Genomic DNA, 21,581 nt, shown 5'->3' with positions numbered 1-21,581 from the left:
TTCCAAACTGGTCTCAAGGAGATACAATCAAATGGTTTAAATTTATGCAAGCGATTATCTGAGATGGAAATGTAAAGTTAGTACTGGGAAACAAAGTACTACAAGGTAAGTTCAAATGCTCAGTTTTCACAGTGCAGGAATGTTGCCATGAGGTTCCAGATGCATCTGTGCTCCTCAGTGTATTTAGAACTGAGCTATAAATGGGAATGAGGCAACCACATTTGCAGACTACAGTTGACTGCAAATAATTTTAGAAGGATCTACTACTGTTATATGTCTGAGTGATAAAATGGAAAATGACATACTATGGTAATAAATATGAAGCACATTATGTGTGTGGAAAATAATCCAAACTATACATGTACAGGGATGAGCTCTAAATTAGCAATTGTTACTCAGAAAGAAATACTGGATTTGTAGGCACCTCAACACAATGATGAGTAAAAAAGGCAAATCAGGTATTCAGAGTTATTGGAAAAGTTACTGGAGCAACACGGAAAAGACCTTATGTCACTTACACACATTTTTATGACTGCGTGTGATTTTAGTCACCTCAGAAGTGATGTGAGAGAACTGGCTAACACAAGGAGGAAGAAGAAAACAGAGAGCCAGCCTATGGCATCCTTTCAAGAAGAGAAGAATATATAAGAATTCCTCAGCCTGGAAGAGAGTCAGCTGAAGGGTGGTAAGATTAAAGCCTACAGATACATAAATTGTATGGAGAAGATGAAGGGGGAGTGACCTCTTTTGTGCTGGGGAGAGGATGAAGTAGGAAGACTGGAAATGGCCTTGACCTCAACTTCCACTTCAGCTGAGATTCCTGCCAGCTGCGTATCTTTTACATCTGTCCCAAATCCTGTATTCTGTCTCTGAGTGGTGGTAGCCAAGAATGCCCCGTCCCATAAAGAGACTGCAGGAAAGCAAGGGAAGTATTACAGAAGCATGGAAGAGAATTTTCTAGCAACTACATATCTAAATGAGCATAACATTTACCAAAGACATTACTTTTAATCCATTAGAGTTTCTTGGGTAGATTTCACTCTCTAGCAATATCCTAATTCTGCAGTAGCATTGTGGCAAGACCAGCTGAGTATTTTGACTGAATGGCACAGCATGTGCTTTGAAAAGACTACGATTTTTCAGCATTTTCCTCAATTTTCTCAATAACAGCAGACAAAACTTGCTGTTGGCTAAAGCTGCAGCTACCAAATCCAGTCATAGGATCAGACCTGTAGAAAAAAAGGATCTGGCATGTTCAGTCTGGGGAAGGGAAGCAGCATCATCTTAGCTCTAGTCAAGTACCCCAGTCTGAAGGCAGCAGGCCTTCTGCTGCCCTCCCTCTTCTCCCAAGAGAGCAGACAGCCTTCCCAGCCCTGCTCTGGGTCTGTCCTGTGTGCAGTGAGGTTGTAAAACAGATTGCTGAAATGATCTGAATTAAAAATTACCCAGCAGAAAAATCTATGCCAAATAACGCTCTGCTGCAAATGATAGCCAACAGCTTTCCAGCTGCTGGGTGGGTTTAGTCCACATGATTTCTGTGGGAAAGCAGTCAAATGGATTTTCAGTGCAGCGGCTGAGCAAAGGAGGATAAAATAAAATAAAATAAAATAAAATAAAATAAAATAAAATAAAAGTGAGAGTCATTTCCTCCAGCAGCAGAATGTCCCCAAAATGGCCAGAAAGAGAAGTCTACAAGTCAGTCCTGCCATGTTGAGTATTGGGGTTCCTTACACAGTGTGGATCAGGGAATGAATTCTTTCTGCAGTGAGGAACTCTGCATTCCCAGCTGGTGGCAGAGCACCAGCTACAATCTGCAAAAACTTTCATATAGAACACATGAAAGCCATAACTACTTCCCATTGAACGAAAATTCTCACTCACATATAGTAGATTGATTTTTAAGGAAAATGACTCTTTCAACTTTTATGCTTTTAACAAACTTTTCTCAAAGTACCAATTCCTATTCAATCTTAAGAGCCTCAAAGATGTTAGCTTGAAAAGCATAACCTTCCAAAATATTTTGCAAATGTTTCCTGGTATGTCTGTTTGTACCAGTGGAATTCTTTAACAGAAAAATCAGATTGCTACCAACATCCAGAAACTAATTAGGAGGGAAAAGTACATTTCAAACTGCAAATATTCCATTTTATATTCCCAGTGCATTACAGATAGAATGAAAACTTGATTTTCAACCCCCACCCCCTTCTGCAATGTTAAAAGTGTGACTGGAAAATAATATATCACCAACCTGAAACCTTGCTTTACAAATACAAGTTGTAGCCTAAGGCAATAGTTTCAAACAGTTAAGTGGAGAATCCTGAAACAAGGGGCTGGAATGTCCTCTTGGAGTGGGGAGGCACCCTGAACTAGTGCATTGTCTGCATGTTGATGTTTTGTAGCTTCTTATTCCATCTAATGGGGTAGAGATTATTTCAGATCTACATTAATTTGCTAAGCAAAGTCATTAGACTCCTTCAAGTCATTTGCATCTCACTTAAATCCTTCAGTGTAACATAGACAGTTCCATAGTCCCACATAATATGAACCAGCTGAGTGGATTTCAATTTATCAAGAAACAATAAATTGCAAAACATCAAGCTGAAATGGCAGTAACAAACCCAGTGATCATTGTCCCATACATTTTAGATTGTTATTTAAGACCTCCCGGGAGATCAATGCTGTATAACCCATTTCTCAGGATTCCAGTCGGCTATATGAACTCTTTGCAACTGTTTTCACCAATATATTATGACTTGTTTACGATGCTGAAGAATAAGTTATGAGATCAGCATGGTCACAGTGGAATGGGAAATTGTGTGGAAATCATCAGGAAAAGGTATAATTTTTTTCCTGTCTCTGTATGCATATACTGAAGGATTATAATTAGCCTATTCCACAGGTCTCCCATTTACATCCCTCACGCATTGTGTTTGCACCTAGATGAGCCCTCTTTGTGAAAAATATGTCTGTAATACTGACTCCTTAACAATAATCACAGAACTCAGACCCAAGACTTAACTTTAAATTTAGAAGTTCAGAGAAGATCTGTCGGCAAAACTTCAAATCTGTGGATTTCTTCACAGATTGTGTGGCTGCCAGGCAAGCAATGCCCTGCTTGATGGCAGCCAATGTAACAGCTGATTTTGTCTTCTTCTCCATCCCTGCCTGTTCCTGCTGATGCATGCAACTTTCTAGAACCAGGAGAATGAATCCCTCCAGGAGAGATTTCCTTCTCATCTGCTGCAGAGGAGATGGCTCAAACAGGTTACTTGGGGAAGTAACATACCAAGTACCCACTGAGCAGGAGATTTGTGATTACACCTCCTCTACTTTCCCACTTGCTCATCTAGCACTTCCAGGGAATAAGCAAAGCCTCACCAGGAAGGCACTGGAAAGAGCAAGCAAAAGATGAAGTCAGATGTTCTCCCTCCTTTCTCTTGTAGCAGCTTCTGATAATGAGGCTTGGGAAGCAGTTGTGGCTAAAAATGTCAGGGAGGGCAGCCACAGGACCACCACCGGCAAAATTTCATACCCCCTCTTTCTGATACATCCTGAAGCAAGGCTCCCTTGCCCTGTGTCTCATTCCTATGTGTTCATATCCCTGTGCAATCTGCAATGTTGCCAGCTCCTCAGGAGCACTTCTTTGACAGCAAAGGGAATCATGTCCCTGGGGAGGCTGCTGTATGCAAGCTGTTTTCAACATTGTATCGTGGATTTCCCGAAAGGCTTATGCTATCAGTACAATTACTTCCATTTTATGGAGGACATAACTGCAGCTGAGAGATTACCAGTTTTCTCAGAGATTTCTCATGTGAATTATATTTTTAGCTCAGGAATACTTTTAAGTATATACTTAAGTCCCTTTACACTGCTCTCTAGGACTACACTATTAAAGACTTATTTTAAAGCCCACTTTAAATCCAGTTGATTAAAGTCCATGCCTATATAGCTTTTTGAGCAAGAAAACTTCACCAAATTGGAGTCTCATGTATAAAATGGATGACTAAAAATAAAATGCTGTTCACTGTAGGCACCCAACAGAGCAATGAAATATATCAAGGGCTTTTATGCTTAGGCATGATCAGATTCATTTTGGGTCTGTCCTATGAGCAGAGAAAGTACCAGCAGTCTGAAACTGCAACACATAAAATAAGAGAAATAAACACAAGCATTTCATTTGATAATGAGAATGCAATGTATTTTCTGTTGCCTTCCTTTCCTACCCCTATTTGTTTTCCACAAAGCATTAAAGAATAATAAACCCATTTGTCTAATAATGGAAAGTTTCGTTTCCCATTGTTTGCAATGCCTTAGCATATCCTGCATAATTCCTAAAAGGCAGTGAGTTTTGCAATCAAAATGGTCCTACAACTGTCCTTCTGCAACAAGGTGCTTTAAAAGATGATTCTGTTCCACCATTTCCCATGCAACTTAGCTGCTCCCTCTTTCATCCCTCCCTGCAGAATGATTTTCAGGATGCAGCCAGAATCAGTTATTTGTAAAGCCATCACTCTATTTCATCCACACTGATATACAGATCTCTCAAAGCAAAATACTGTACAGTGCATTGAAATAAAAGCCATAATGAGAGGAGTTAAATTGTGGGATGTGTTGCAGTTGTTAAAAAGAAACTATTAAATCCTTTTTGTTTTCTGTCAAAAGACAATATCTACCTTAGCAGTATTATAATTCAAATAACTATTGAATTATAGGAGTTAGTTTCAAGTTCTGAGTCTTAATCTGGTTATCTGTGTCACAGTTTTATAATGCTGTCTTGAAGGACAGTGTTGCTTTGACCTAGTGGAGAGAGACTAGTTTTTTGAACCTTTGCCCAGCATTAAGATTTTCTTGCTCACAGCACTTCATCATAGACATATGCACACCCAGATGTGCATACACACATTGTCTAACTCAAACTGCAACAGAAATGGCCTGTCTGCTGATAAAGCATGACCTGTAGAGGGTGAAAACTTGCAGCTATTTAACGGCATGCAGTCATGCACATTAATTTGAAGAAGTTGTGGGCTTGGCTACAGGGGGAGCTTCAAGGAGCAAACCAGTCACAAACTGAGATTCGGTGAAGCCATTAGGATTAATAGTCAGAGGCTTAAAGATGAAGCTGCCCGCAGTGCACAAAGGTGAGGAGACCCTTGGCCTCATGGCCCAACTAAATGAGAACATTTCCAGCAGCACAGTCTCTGCTGCTGTCTGGACTCGGTACTGATGCAGCCTGGACCTACCAAAGGCCCAGAACCATTTTCTGCAGCTTGGGGTTATTTTTTCTGTATGTTTATACAGAAAAGGCTAACAGCACTCACTCTACCTGAGCCAGCTCTGGCTGGGATGTCTTAAGAACAAGAAACAGCCTACATGAACTCTATGTTTTCCCTCTTCTGCCTTGCTGAGAGGAAAGTATGTGGTATTGATATAGGCTTCCCATCTAAGCAATGCTTTACTTTCTCCTTGCTTAGCATATCGATTTAGACAGGATCAAAGTACAAGCTGACATGGCTGAAAACTAATCAACTTATAATTTGATACAGGATACCATGCCAGTATTGTACATCATTAATAAATATGACAAGAATCAGACAACTCTGCTTGCTGATCATTCATACAACATAGGAAATTGACTGAGAATGTAATTAAAAAAAATCTGTATTTGCTCAGAATTTGGAGTACTTTTTCCTGTTTTTCTTCCAGAAGTTGTCCAAATCTTTAAAAACATAGCAGAAAAGTTGCTTTGATTTTTTAAAATGTCAGCTATCCCTAAGGGGCCTTTTTCTAGATTCTGAAAAGCATTGATAGGCTTTCTCATTTGCAACTCTCAGAAAGTTTAGCAAATAATCTTCTTTGTCTGATTTTAAGTCAATAAATATGAGACTATATGCAGAGGAAATGGGATGAAAAGAGAATTGACTGAAAAGTCATCAAGTAAATAGCTTCTTTTAAAACATCTACTGAATTAGAACAAAATTCTTTTCATCTCCACATCCCTTCAATAATAAAAATATTTTGCAGAGGGCAGTCTGAAGAGCTTACCTCTCACCTCCAACTCTAGGTATGAATGGCTTAGAAATATGTTAGCTGTGGGCAAAATGCCATCCTAGCAAACCTCTGAGTTTTCTGGTGAAAACAGCCAGTAAATGAAAACCTTTGGGAAAATATAAGATGTTGTCAAAGCACAACCCAAGAGGGTTACCAGAATGCTGGGTCTCTGAGACTGCTGTTTGGTGCCACCAGCCTTCTACCTTTGTGTTGCCATCCCACTGTGGCAGTCACTCATTGGGTGATGTGTGGAGGAGTCTCCTGCTCTTCTGCCATGCTGCTGAGTCCTGTGCCAGACTGGGCAATTCCTGTGCACAACTGTTTTTCCTTTGACTGCCAGCCAGGCCTGTGCTGCTTTCTGCAGTACCTGGAGCTTTGTAGTGCATCTCTCCTGGTGACTTGGTGTGATCAAAGGCAGCTGATGTCTTACATGCTCGGCAGTTTCACTGCAGACATGGGGATGTATTTCATACACAAAGTGAAATTTGGGGATTTCAATGACTGTGTCTTTGTCATTAAACTAACAAATATCAGCAAAGGGATAACAACTCAGAGAAATGATAGAGGTTTTAAAAGCTAATATCACACATAATATTTCTTTTGAAAGGTTCTGGCTTAGGCAGATCAATTAGCAAAAGGAGTAGGCTAAATTAATCTCTAAGTGCAAACATCATGGAAAGGACTGCATGCTCGATAATTTCAGGCCATGACCAATAATAATTGAGAATAATGCTTGTCTCATAATCATAAGCATAATAATACTAAAGGATAACAATGCCATTTTAGCTGAAAAAAGTGGAAGGAAAAAAGTTTGGTCTGCTTTGATATTACGGATGCAGTCTTTGACTTTGTTAAGATAAAGTTGAAGACGTAATGAATTATTCATATAAATGTTGCTATAGTAACAAGCCAGCAAATAAAATAATGAAAGCAGTTTCTTGGTTTTAAGGGGGAAACTACAAATTTCAGCCTCCGAAATTTCAACCATTTGTACATTCTGAGGCTACTCTTACTTATGTCTACACCTGCAACATCAGTTCTGCATGATCCTGAATCCCCACCATACGATCACTTTTAGCATTCAGAGGAGTGCAGGAGCATTGCCTCAGTGAGCCCCATTCTGCATGAGACAGGTATTTCAGCATCACCCAGAACTTAGTTCTGCAATGAGTGGAGAAGTTTTATGGGGTTTTTTTCTTGTCGTTTTCTAAAAATCTAGATAGTGTCATTCAAAATGCTTTATTAAAAGGAAACTTAGGCCAAAAAGCCAAGTCCACCAGATCAGGAAATGTCAGTCCAAAAGTGATAGTGAGAAGATTTCCAAATAACTCATTTTTGTGGAAATGGATGCAGATACAGAACCTTGTATGTCCAAGGCATTTAAATCAATTAGGGAAAACCAACGAAAGGAGTAGAGTAGGGTTTTTGTATTGCCTGGTGAAAATCAGAGCCCTGCGCTTAAAACATGAATTTTAAATTATTACATATTTAAAGATCTGAAAATAATTTAAATCTTAAAATCTTAAAAATAATTTAAGCCCTGTGCTTAAAACATGAATTATTAAATTAAACAGGCACTTGGTGCCTGAGGAAAATTCAGCGCCTAAAACTGTCTCAGCTGGCATGGTGAGACAGGGTTGCCTCACTAAAGGCAGCAGACAAGAAGGGAGCAACCCAAGCCCACCAGCATGGGGGATAACAAGATGTCAAAAGGGTGATCTCTGGGACAAGGGTCCCTGTCCCAGGCACCCAGCCAGGGAACACTCTGGGTGAGGTAGCAGGCAATGCCTGACTTTGTCTGCTGGTAAGGGACACACATCACTGGGGCGAATCATTGACTCACCAGATCAACTGGAGTGCTCAGGACACTCACCTGGGAATGGGGAATCCAATACTTCAGGGAGCACAGGCATAAATCAGAGCATTGGTAAGCTCCCTGGTAGTCTCAGATGCTCCTGATGGCTTTCAGAGCCCTCTCTGACCCTCTTTGTGAGGGAATGAATGTGCACACAACTGCTCCTCACAGCTGTGGGTGCCTATGTACATAAATAAACATTTTCTGTTCCATAGTCAGTGTTTAAAATGAGGTACATCTGGAGAGGATCTATACAGGTGGCAAGCAGCTTGCCACAGGGAATGCTCTCCAGCCAGGAGAGACAACCCATAGGGTGAGACTTGTTCTCCTCCAAGCTGTTGTTTTAATCATAGGTATTTTGGCTTATTTTGCAAGTCCATTTCTATTCAGCATTTTCTCATGTCATTAAAAATCAACTCAGCATCAGTATTTGGCTCTGTAAATAAACCTGAGGCTAGGCTAGGAGCAATATCAGTTTATACCATTGGAGAACCTGGTGTATATTCTTTCATATTCTCTCCTTTTTTTTTACCCCCTTCTAACTTTTTTTCTGGAAGTATTTCTTTATTTTAAGCAACTGTATGTAATATCAGAGAAGACAGAGTGCAATGTCATATCTTTGTAGCACATTGCTTAATGTCCCAGGTTTAGTCAACTGAGACAATCTCTAGCAGTGGAGAGTTTAAATAAGGGTCAGATTCATGTCAGGAAAAATTTAAATACTTCTGTTTTCTGAAACGTTTTTAAAAATATGTGTAGTTTGGCCAAAAAACTTATTATGGCTAGATGCTTTCAACAGTGTCAGAATATCCTCTGTGTCTGGTGTTTTTCTCTTCATTATCATGTAAGCTGGGCTTTATACGCTACCTTAAATCAGATCATTTCAAAGCAACATCTGTTGGTTTCAAGGTTAAGCTTGCTGTTACAATAAAGTATTGCTAAAATGTTAGCTCTCTGTAGAAATACCTTGGCTGAGGTCCACTTTATGTACAAATTATTGTCTCACAGTACTGCACTGAAACTAGAAGAACATATAAGCTAAATTACAAGGATATTTGTTTGTAGCAATCACTTTTGTTTACAATAGCTTCAGCTTGAGAGCACTGGAAGACCCCGGCTTTGCACTATCTTTGAGAATGTGTTCATGAAACGTAAAACGTGTTCATCCTCACATTCACACTTCCCCAGCCAAAATGCCAATAGATCCCGCCACTGGAGTGACTGCAAATGCAAAGGATAGGCAGGGCTGGATGCAGTGGGGCCATAGCCATTGCTTTTAGGGGATCCCCCTCACTGTGCCACCCTGAAAATGGTGTTGGTGGATTATCATGGATCCATTCCAGGGACAAAACCTCAGTTGGGGCATGACTGACTCAGCAGGCAAGTAAAAAAAAAGTGGGTTTTTTTGCATTTATGGTGGTTATTTTCTTTCTGCTAAATTTAATAAACTAGAGGTTGGGCAGACTGGCAATTTTTCTTGTTAACAATGTACCTGGCTTTTTACACATAAAACTGCCATTTATTGCACCTCAGCTGTTTATTAGGTCAGCTTGTGTGGGTAGTGATGCTTGTGAATTACGCGGCTACATAGGTATTTTCACTTCTACATTTGGGTTTTGGTCGATAGACTGAACCCCAGCCTCTGAGTGGGGCAGATTAATGTTTGTACCAAACAGCTCCAGCAGGATCACTGATCTCAAAAATTCTCCTTAGTAAACAGAAGTTTCATTAGAGGTTAGAAATATAAATTGGTGAAGTGACAGATTCTATGATATGATGGAAGCTCAATTATAAGTGGATAACATAATATAACAAGTGCAGATGAAATCCTATTAAGGTCTGAAAATCCAATATCTCATCTTCCTGACTTTTAATTGATCTTTACACATATTGTCATTGCAGTCAAATATTTGAAATGATTCCTGTACACATAAACAAATGTAAGCACATTAACTCTGTTAATAATTTTAACAAGTAATTTGTATTTCCCATTAGAGTATCCTACAATTTGCTTTACTATAATTAAAGATATCATCAGTGATAAGCTTTAATGTGTTATTTAAACTGTGCTTGTTTATAAGATTTGCTTTTATCATTAACTGCAGGTTGATAAGATCCACATCTTAATGAAGATACTCTCATTAAGAAATTAGATTTTATGTCTAAAGCTAATAGGATGTTCAGATAGAGAAGGACTGCTGATTTTTTTATAAATCCTAAATATAGACCTTTCTTCCTGAGGCAGATCTGTGGTAAGTAAAGCAAGTTCATTACACCATGGCTTTTAGTCTGTTTTGGCAGAGAAGCAACACCTCTGGCAAACAGTACATCCTTCACTTGACATAAAATTACACGTCTGTGGTGTCAGAGTACAGATGGGCAAAAGAAATTCTGCACATGAAGACAATTATGGGAACTTGCTCTGGAGCAAGGTCAGACCACTTTGCTTTGGAGTGGGATGAAAAGCCCTAAAGGATGGAAGTGTTTTTGTCTGTGTTTCCCAAAGCCCAGACAGCAGAGCCTTTCAAGGACCAAGCTAGAGAAAAAAAATGGGATACATGTGATATGGGACACTGATTAAATCCTTTGTAAATATTTTGCTTCTTATGCACTTCCAAATCAGGTACAAAGCACCCCTCCTTTATTCTTGACTAACACAATGGAAATAAACAGATTATTTGCCTCTGCCTCTGCTCTGTCTTGTGTAATTGTTATGTCTCTCTTAACAGTGGTGCTCTGAAACTGCTGTTCAGAGACAATTTCTTTTATATTATTTGCCAAGAAGAGAAAGAGAAGTAATATGTATGTTTCCAGCTTGAGGTTTTAACTATTTGCTTGTGGTAAAAATGTGACCTTTGGGGGTCTTTCTTTAGAGATACACAACACTGCGACTTTGTAAACAAAAACAACTTTTGTCACCAGCTATGACTAATCCATTGCTTTAGTTCAGTAAGTAGAATACATATTCTATTCATAATCCAACAGCTGAAATTATCCTGCAAGGTTGAAAAACAGACAGGTGGTTTAACTTTTTTTTTTTCCCTAAGGTTATAAGACTTTTAGATAGAGGTAAATAAATGTCCTCATGAATAAATTGGCATAGTAGGTGGAGGTGAAAGTAATTTTCCTTAGTTTATTTTTCACTTGTGGTTTGTTTAAAGGGATTTTTTTGTCCTCAGTTTTATTTTAAGGAATGAAGCACTTATTCCCTGAGAACCTGCTGCTTTACTGTTCTTATTTCTGTGTAGAGAGGAGATTATTTGGACCTTAATGAAAATTAGAATCACTTCTTCTCATGGAATGATATTAAATATTTTCCTAGCAAGAACTAGCATTTAGTAAAAACTTTCTCTTGCCATTATTTTTATGGCACTTTCAAGATTCCTCAAGGAGGTGAAAAGAGATTACAAAGACATAATTGGTGAGTAATAGATTGATGCTCTTCCATTCCACACAACAGTCAGAACAGCAAAATCATCTATATCCTCCTTCTCCAAGATCTCAACTATCCTTCCTCTGTAACTTACATTTTGTGAATTATCGAGAGCAGAATGGATTCAACTATAACGTTAACTGAGAACTGTTTAACTATTTATGCTACTGTAATTTTGTATTGATTTTATGTAAACTTTTAACCAAACACAGATTGCATTGCTTAAAGAAGACTTCGGGGAGTTCCTAATAAATTGCCTTTCAGATCTTTAATGGAGCATCAGTAATTATTGGATATAATGTGATTTAAAGTCATTTAGAAACCACATAACAGTATCTTGATACAGTACATTTCTGTTTCACTAACAAGTTGTCTTAGATGCAATTTTCATCTGACACTAATATGAGGAAAAACACTGGCAAAAATTTATCTTGATTGCAAAATTCTGTGTGATCTTCATGATATCTCATATGCTAGATAGTATTTTCATCACTAAAAATTACTATGGTGGTTTACACATTTCTATAGGAAAAACAAATAGCAGAAGTAGCACAACAGAAGGCTTTGGGATTAACTTGCGTCTAAATTCAACAAAATCTTAGCCAAGGAAAAATAACTGGGTCCAGAACAGGCAAGAAAATGAATGAATAAAAACTCACTCCTGCTTGCAGCAGTCAAATTATAACAGTTTGCCCATAGAAAGTTGAAAACACAGAGAGAACTGATTATTCTTACAATAGAATTTCTGGTGATGACCAGATCTTATACTTTCTCTCCATTTGTTGGTTAACAGCCAAGAAACCCAAAGAACACACACCACTGGCTAATAAGGATCTTTGGGTGACCAGAAGTTGCTGTGATGCAGCAACTGGACAAAACTCATTGTAGAGGGACTCAAGAATAGCCTGACAAGTCTTCTGTGTCTTATCCACTTCCCAGACCTGATAGCACCTCTGATAATTGCTTTAGATACAAAATGCTCCAGAAATTTTTTCCACAGTCCTCCTGTTGGTTGTCTGGCACAGCTCGTTTAAGTGAGCTGACTGTGCAGTGAATTGAGGACGTGCTGAGAAGAGAATTCACTTCTCTGTATTGCTATTGCATTTTCTTTTGCTGCTGACAATCCCTGTAGTTCCAGCAGTTGGTACCTAAGGCAAGGACTTTTCATTAGGCACCCTATGTCCTGGCCAAAGGCCCTATCACATTGGAACTGTACACAGGCTTAAGAGAAAACTTCCTACCCCTTGTCCTCAGCACACCAAGGATGCTATAGCTGTCAGTTCATGCCTCTGTCCCTATCACAGCTCACTACATCCACAGCCTGCTCACAATGCTCACTGTTCCTGTTCTTTCTTGCTCCTTTCTTCACTGCTTATCCCCACATGGCCCTGAAGCCCTCACCTACATCCCACCTAGATGCCGATCCCCCATGTCTCTGCCTCCCACTCCTGCCTTTTCTGCATCCAGTTCCCACCTATACATATTTCTCCATTCAGTATCTAAATCACCTCTTCAGTCTCCTTTCCCCATTAGCTGCTTCCACTTTGGCTGTTTCTGCCACTCAATTCTCTTTCATACTTCCACTCTATCCACAGCAAACACTGCTCAGGTCTGCAATAAATTTCAGCTAACCCATTTCTTGTTCTTTCCATCAATCTACCCTGATGCCTTTTTATCAGTTTTGTCCCTAGGGAATTACTTGCCCTTTACTTGCCCCCTATAAAACTGTTGAAGTAACTGTATTCCTATCATGTCTACCCATCTATCTTCAGCATTTATGGTCCTCAGGTCATTACAGAGCATAGGTACCACTACCTTTCCTGAGATCACCAATTACCATTGGAGCCACTTCCTTAAAACTCAACCCATTAATTAAATATTCTTTCTACTAGCCTCATCCCTTTCTTACTAGCTCGTATTGAAATGTATATAACGTTCCCCTCCACCCTTGCAGATTGCCAGATGCCCTGGCCTGGTGCATGGCCCAGAAAAGTTCACCTTGGCTTGAGTGGTCAGCGAGTAGGGTCTGCTGCCTTATTTCTTCATTTGTAAGAGCAGACAAGAGCAACACAACTAAGCAAACATTTTTAAGATTTAGGAGAGGTTTTTTTTTTTATCTACTCATTTCATGGTGTACCATGACTCATGGAGGTCATGGGTGTGACTCTAGAAAGGAGAAAGCCCACAAATATTCTGTACAGCACTCACGGTGGAAAGAAATGCAAATGTTCACAGCCAGCAAGCAGCTAGCTTACCTCATCCATTATTTCGATCGGCGTATTCTCATGTGAACAGGAACCTTCTTAGGTAGATCTAAAATGAGACAGTGATTGATTATGGAAGGAACAGTTATGTAACTTAAACATTATCTCCGTTTCCACAACCCTAATCACAAAGTTCCAAATGCATTCAAGTGACAAACCAATTTAAAAACAATTTGACTCCCAAGACAATCACAACAGGGAAACACTTTAAACTGAGCAGGTATTACAATGCAATTAGCACAATTAACCCTTTGTCACAGCAGCAAATCAAGAGTTTTCACCTCTCACTGTTTCTTTAAAATGTCTGCAATTGGAAAAGTGACTTCCAGCAGGGAGGAGTTAACACTACAGCAATCTCTCCCTTACAGATTTTTAACAGTCACCAGGTGGCAAAATCTATTTATACACCATATGTTTGTAATAGGATCTCCATTTGTAAGATACAACATTAAATTTCTCGAATGAATATACTGAACAGAATAGCATGGCAACTGAAGCTGCAATAACATGATGAAACTTATTAAAATCGGTGTTAATATAATAATCAGCTGTGTTTTGTTCTGTATGGCAATTTATGTTAACAGTTAAGCTAAACCCCATCTGCTTCTTCAAAAGCTGAATATAATAAAGGGAGAAAGGTCACGATCATGAACTTCTGCCTCCAAGTCACATCGTGTGTATTTAATAATGAATGTATAGCTCAGTGGTTCTCTATGTGATGCGTTTCAAGGAAAAAGGCAAGGGTTTTTCCTGCAAATTAAAAGTAGCTCTTTTGCAGAGAAACTTGGTCGCTATTTCCTAACTCGTTAAAAGAGCCTTGTGGAAGTGCGCAGACGGGGGCAGAATGGTCAACGGCAGTGCAAAGAGCAGACCCAATTTTTTTCTGCACCGAAGACCCTGTCGTCTCAAGGTATACCTGATTCTGCTGCTGTGACAAGACAAATGGTATATTCCACACATCTAACAGGTGTGCTGTGCTACCATTCTGCTTGTACTGAAATGCACTGACAGTACAGCAATGGAGAACATTTGTCTTTATAACAACTGACAAGATGCATGATTACAACTGTAAGGGTATCAGGGATAAAAAAAAGGCAGGCCCTCTCTGTGAGCTTAGTTATTAGTTGCATGCTGAAATGCTGACCAAATCTAGGAGAGCAGGAATTATGTGTAAAATTGCCCCCAAAGAGTATTATCTCCACCCTGCTTCCAATAAACAAATCAAACAGATCACACCTGCACTAGATTTTTATTCTTTTTTTTTTTTTGGTGAGAATTTCTGTCAGTTTGAACTTAGCCACATTTAAACTATTAATGTCCATCTGAAATTCATCACATCTGTGGCTTTATTTTTTCAACCCTTAAAAATCTATTACTATGATGGATTTTTTTCAGCACAAATATCTCAGAGGAGTTGCTACCTGTGAATTTGCCCGCTATGGGCAAAAGATATATGTACACTGTATTTTTGAAGACAAACCTCTCCTGGGATATCTTTGAAGGAAATATAATTATCAAGCCCCATGTTCAAACAGAGGATCCTCACCTAGGCATCTACCTTACATCTTTTCTATCTTACGTCTTTTACTGCACTGAGATATGTAAAGAAAGGGTCTAGGTTGTCAATTTGCCCCACACCTGAGAAACAGCCTATCAAACACTTCTAATGTCAGCCTGTTAAGTAGTACAAAATTCCTGAATTGCCCTTCCTAAAGTGTATGCATTCCCAACTTGCTGCATGGAAGTTAACCTGGAGTTCAATTTCTATGAATACATAGATGTTTAAATATAATCCATTGATGAACAGATGTGTTGTCCTCTGCAACACACAACAAATTCACCATGTAAACAGCTCTAGGTTTCCCATTTGGAGCCAGAAGTTGCCACACGGAAGGGTAAGAGTTTGTGTAACCTGGGATAGCCCTTCAGAGAACACAAATAAAGAGGATTAGAAGCATAGTTTACTCCTAGCAACAATAATTTTAGCTTCATTAATTGCCTCCCAGGGCACAGTAAAGGCAAAAGTGGGTTTTCCTCTACCTATGAAAGTGCGGTTTTAGTTAAATCTTTTCCACCCATGAGGAAATTACACCTATGGTGCCACTAGCTAGTGTACAAACAGGAGATCCTCCTGTTCCTCTAAAGATGTGGAGTATGAAAACATCAAAGGTCTCTTGCAAGATCTCCCCCAAAACTCCCACCAAATGAGTGTATGTCCTTGCTGGTGAAGGCAGTCACTGTGAACCAGTTCAGCTGCCCTGACTTCATACAGCAGCAAACTGGACACAGCAGTACCAGCAGCCACTGTTCAAGCTAGAGAATGATGTGACATAGCCTGGATGTTATTTTCAAGGTTTTTTTCTCCAGAAGATGCTAGAAAAAGGGATAACTGAAAGAGAATCTCCTGTCTTTGAAAAAGCTCTAAGTCCCAGCACCACTCAGAGTCACAGTGACATGAATTTGCTGGGTCCCCCTGCAAGTTTTTTTTTCTATTACCTGTCCTCTCTACAAGCTTCTTGACCAGATATTTTGTCCTTGTATCTGCCCGTGAAAGCTATCAGTAATTCGTTCAACCAGGCAAACATGCAACTAATAAATAATAATCGATTTAGAAACTAGGTCTTTAGACAAGTGGTAAAGAGTCCTTTCTATCACAGAGAGGTATTACCTCAGGAGAGCTGCTGTGGCCTCTTTCCATATTCAGTCCTGCACTGCTCTGTTTTATTTATGATAAAGTAAAACAAAAATGAATTTAGAAGGAAATGATATCACTTCCATGCCATTAAAATTGAGATATAAACCATAGAAGCCAAGATATGCAAAGATATGACTGTCATTTTTCCTGACACCATGCAGTCTGACATAGTGTCAGACTTAACTTTGAATTTCCTGGCTTTGGTGGGTTCTTGTTCTAACCCCAAGATATCATTTAAATGCAGTTTGTCATTTCTGAATATAACTGTAACTCTTATATTATCAATAATAATAGGGTACCTTCTGCTCCTCAGGGGCAAACTCTCAAACAAATGGCTTGTGAATCAATAAATATGTTGTGTGCTGCAGCTGAATTCATTTATTCATGAGATGCTTATCTCTCTGTAAATTCCTTAGGAAAAATCCTTAATCCCACCATACTGAATTGACTATTTATCAGTTTTAAATTGGACCATATTAATTTTGTTCCATGCTGGAAAATGTCTCTCACAATCTATCTTCAGACAGAATTGAATTTCTTTCTGTCTCCCTTTTCTCTCTCAAGGACAAAACCCAGTGGTTAAGAATGGGAAATAACAGATGGCAACAATCTCCCATATACAAATCTGCTCCATCTGAGCGTCCTGTAAACTCTCTTTGCAAAGTACTTGCAGAAGCCTGTATGCCATGGCATAAGCACAGTCACATTTGGCTTCTCACTTATCGGTGACAGGCTGAGCCATTTCTTCCTTTGTTTTATTGCTGGCTCATTGGCAGCTGCTGTAAGTAGAGATCAGCCCCATCACAACCAAGCACAATTATATTTATAGGGTACAGAGGTACTTACAAACTCGTAAGCATAACATTGAATTCAATACTAAGGTTGTGATGTAGGTTTTACCTACTGACAGTGGCAGGAGATGTCTTCTCAAGACCTAGGAGCTAAGAAAACAATGTTCTGCTGTGTGCTCATTTGAATAATCTCACCACTCATTAAACACAGCTGCAAGGCAAGGAATGACAGGGTTCAAAGGCAGACCAGGGGAATATATTAGTAACAAAATTATTGTCAGAGCCTTTAGGTATGTTTCCCCAATATCCCTCAATGTAATGCCATTACACAATGAGAACAATTTTGTCATTTGCAAACACTTGAAAAGGTTAGCAGAATATTCTGTGCTGATAACCTAAGTAGTCCATTTTTAAAAACACTCTCACTAGAGAATTTCAAAATGTTGTATATTTTGATTAAAGACAAAAAGAGGGATTTGGTTTGGGTGTTCATGGACTATTTCACATTATGTGATCAGCGATCAGCAGGTCCTAGGCTGTGTTCTTTTCTAAAAAATGGTTGTTGATGTGATTTAAAATAGATTGCCTAATTCTAATTTTTTTAGAGGCTGCAGAGTGCAGGAAAAAGACAGCATTCAGAGATTCACACATGTTTTGCTTGTGTTTTTGCATATTATTATCATCCAGCTACTTTTCTGGCCAAATGGCATCCACTGGCTCATCAGAAATGCACCATTCTCCGTCTTTTTGGCAAACGTTCCCCAATACACCTGTTAGGACAGGCAGAGAGCACAGCAATGGGGCAGTCTCTCTTGATTCAGTTCCTGGGATCAGAGGGTGCCAAAATGCTTCAGGGCTATCAAAGTGTTGACGTCTCCAGTGCAATTTTCATCTTTGCTAAATAAAATAAACTTTCCAATATGGCTCAGGAGATTGGAGTAGTGTCTTTTTTCTTCTGTGCAAATAAGAACCGCTGCCATCCTTTAATATTTATCAACCCAAATCCAGAGGGAAATATTCAGCTGCTCATTTTCCAGAATACGTGTTTTTTCTCACCCCCAAAAAAAGCTCCTGGATTCTTTGAGGCAAAGAAATTCAAATGCATTTGATTTGGAGAAGGGGGATATTACAAGTGCTTGGAGGCCTATGTGGCAAGTGGCCATATTTCAGATCTGCCACTATAATCAGAAGCAGAGTGACTGGAAGGTGTTTTCCATGAAATACCTCTCTGGAGCTAAATCCAGGGACTGGGGCATTGTTTGTGAAAACACTGTCATTTTTAAAGGAAATATACTTGTTTACACGTCATAAAAAATTTAATAGGTACTTCTCCTTTAGGGACAAGTGTGGATGAATAGAGCTAAAGAAAGTTGTTTTATGGATCCTTCAACTGAGATGGAGCACCGAAAAGTAAAACGCTGTAAGTGCTGCTTACGGAGTGTTTCACTTTTAACTTCTGTAAAACGCGTGAAAGAAATGCTTCACATGGAAGAGATACAAGAGCTCCCAATTAGACCTTGGCTTACACAGCACTTAGGCACCCACTTGTCTTTCAGCCTGTGAGTAGCAATGCTGACTCCCAAAGGATGTGCTTACAGCTGAGCATAGTCTTCAATCTGGATGGAGAAGAGGCGCTGGAAAGGTGGCAGTGCGCCATGCCATGCTTTGCTGTGTCTTCTGTGCCCCTGACTCCCCTCCTTTTCTAGGCCAGAGAGCAAAGGACCTCTCCCGGCAGCAGGGATTATTCTGCAGTAGAGATCAGTGGACACACAAATGAAGTTTGATTATGCTCACTGTTGCTTTAAGTCTTGTTTTGGTCCTGCAGATGCTTTGCTTAACCCTGCGAAAGTCCTTCGCAGGCAAATTCACGGGCAAAAGTCCTTTGTTAACAGCAAGCCAACACCAGCAGCTTTTAGCCTTTCTGTGTGGGAGAAAACGTCACAAAAAAGAAGGAAAGAGAATATGCTTTTATTTCATAGTGAATTAAAAACACTAAAAGCCATGGGTCTATCTCACTGCACAATTTAATTAGACTATTTTTCAGTGGTTTGTTTAGTTCTCTTATTCATATTTAATGTGGCTGCAAACAGCAAGCAAGGAGTTTGGTTCACCAGCGTAATGATGCATTATGCTAGCCACTAAACTCCTGAGACTTTGTGATCCTGGCATTTATGGTTAGGTCAGCTCCTATTATTCAGTTTCTGGAGTCTCATGTGAAGAATATTAGCATTTGTTCTTCCAGCAAGGGGAGGGAGAGCACACAACCAGCAGGCCAGTGGATGCTGTTGCTAGGCAGGAGCCAGAGTCCTGAGGTAGGGTCACACTTGCTCCCCTACACCATGGTATCCAGTGTCATCACAAATTACTGGACATGGATTGAAGAAAGAAGAACCATATTCTCTGGAAGGACAGAGGAGAAAGAGTGGATGGAAGAAATATGGCATTAAGAGTAAATCTTTGCCATTATTTGGTACAAGGGCCAGTGCTCATCCTTGGCTTTTAGCATGGCTTGTTCTGCTGAGAGGACAAACGGCACAAAAGGACAGACAACACAACAGAGCTGCTTGTGCCAGCTGCCCTGAACTGCATGTTACCACCTTCAGCCACTTGGGGAAAGTCTTGAAATTGAAACATGCACCCAAATGTTCAGGTTTCCAATAAAAGAGAACTACAGGTGGTGAGATTTGGAAATCCTTGCCCTAATCATCCCACATCCCTATTAAATATGTCTGTTGCCCTGGAGTTTTTCTGAGCCCTGAGAGCGCTTCAGACACCATGCTTTAGGGTAATAATATCTGAGACAGAGAAAGCAGAGTTGCCTGGGGCATCTGTCAATAATGCAAGAACGTGACAAGCGGAATTTACGCTTTGGTTTTCTGGGCCTTTTTTTAAGTGACTTTTTTTAAGTGAAGCTTTGATAATCTAGTGGTAGTACTGATCAACTTAATTTTCTCAAGTTGGTTATATATTGCAATTTCTAGAGTACATTCCTGTGAGTATATATAACAAATGTTGGATTTCATTTGACAGAAATGGATATTTTTAGGAATTTTTTGAGGATGTATAACAAAAAGGCAAACTGACAATGCCATGGCATCTTTGTCTGAGTTTAGAAAGTTAAAAGACCTATTGAGAGGTCTCAAATATTAATTCCCACTTCTAGCCAATGTAAGAAATACTTTTGCAATAGGATAATAAGAAAAAAAAATTAACCAATTCTTATGCAGAAAAGTTTCAAAATCTTTGTCCCAGGAAAGAAATAACTCTGAGAAAAAATTAATATTCTAATCAAGTCTGAGATGTTATTGCAGTCATATCATACAGAAATGCTATAATGGATTATGAATGATGAATGAAGGCAATAAAATTAGGTAATCTAAACCTGCTCACCATACCCAGGGCTTTACAGCCAAAGCTGGTCTTGACATACTATACAGTCTCAACTGAAAAGAAGGCAAGCAACTGAAGTCTACTGATGGTCTTGTGCTTTGAGAATTTTTGCATATCTGAAAAAAGAACTATTCTGCCTTTGAAATCAGTGCATAAGAATAGAATGGGAAAAAAAATCCATGGAGGAAACTCAAGCTGAACTTGAATGCTATTTTAAGCAGAGAAGGCAAAAGTCTCTGCGTGAAATACAGGCAAAGCTTCTGAAGAGGGCTGATGAATATCTTCCTGGTGCTTAAGAGCAGAATACATAAAACAGTCAGACAGAGTCAATACTTCCATAAAATGGCCACGATGTACTTTAAAAACCAAGCTACAATCAAAAGCAAAGCGTACAACAAGTTCTGGGGTTGGAATGCATGTTGCAGTCAGTTGGCTGCTGCTGGCCTGTGTGCCTGGTGTGGGTTGCAGGCAAGGAGGCTGTAACCTGTGTTGGGTTTTGTTTCCTGCACTGTCTCCCTAAGGAAGAGGAGTGTTGAAAACACAGCCTTGCCCCAGTAGCAGAGAATAGAAAAGTGGAGGCCGTTGACCATATAGAACTTTATCTCATGATTAGGTGGGTCAGTCAAACCTAGGAAACCTCACAACAGAACTACTGGATATGAATGCACCAGGATTACATCTACAGTAACATGTACAATGTTTCACTGATATTGGTATATCTTGTCTGGAGAGGACCATAGAGCAGAAAAGAGAGATTGATTCAGACCTAATGGCTGCTTTAATATGAAAACGAAGAGAAAATTCTCAAGAGGTGCCCAGAAATTTTTAAGGACTCTGCCTGAGAGTCAGAAAAACAATCACAATTATTCATCCCTTTCTGTCTGTATGCAGACTTTCCAAAACACATGTTATTGAAACACGACCTTGACATCCGTGTATATAAGCAGTTTCAAGTCCAGGGCAAAAGACTGGCATTTAACAGCATTCCTTAGTCCATGCCATTATGTATGAGCGTACACTACAACAACATTGATAGTGAAAAGAGTGAAAGAAATGCAGGAAACACAGACAGAGAGACTATAACTTGCATACAGCATTTATATAG

The sequence above is a fragment of the Corvus kubaryi genome, unplaced genomic scaffold (assembly GCF_017639235.1).
Source record: "Corvus kubaryi isolate FWS band 111438036 unplaced genomic scaffold, C.kubaryi_AGA036_p1.0 129, whole genome shotgun sequence".
NCBI lineage: Eukaryota > Metazoa > Chordata > Aves > Passeriformes > Corvidae > Corvus > Corvus kubaryi.
The sequence above is the reverse complement of the archived record's forward strand: the minus strand, read 5'-3'. Positions refer to the sequence as shown.